Source organism: Eimeria mitis, genomic scaffold, assembly GCF_000499745.2.
Source record: "Eimeria mitis Houghton genomic scaffold, Emh_scaff1656, whole genome shotgun sequence".
NCBI lineage: Eukaryota > Apicomplexa > Conoidasida > Eucoccidiorida > Eimeriidae > Eimeria > Eimeria mitis.
The window spans coordinates 10,748-10,967 of record NW_013569972.1 but is presented as its reverse complement, the minus strand read 5'-3'; positions in this window follow the sequence as shown (position 1 = coordinate 10,967).

Below are 220 nucleotides of genomic sequence, written 5' to 3'. Positions count from 1 at the left end.
ATATATATATATATATATATATATGTGTGTGTGTGTGTGTGTGTGTGTGTGTGTGTGTGTGTATGTGTGTTTGCGTGTATGAATATATATATGTACATATATTATTATATTATATGGTGTATAACATGCCGTATATTATAAACTATATATTTTATATATATTACAAATTGTGTACTATACAGTGTAGTATAAAATATATTAAAAATATATAATAATATTA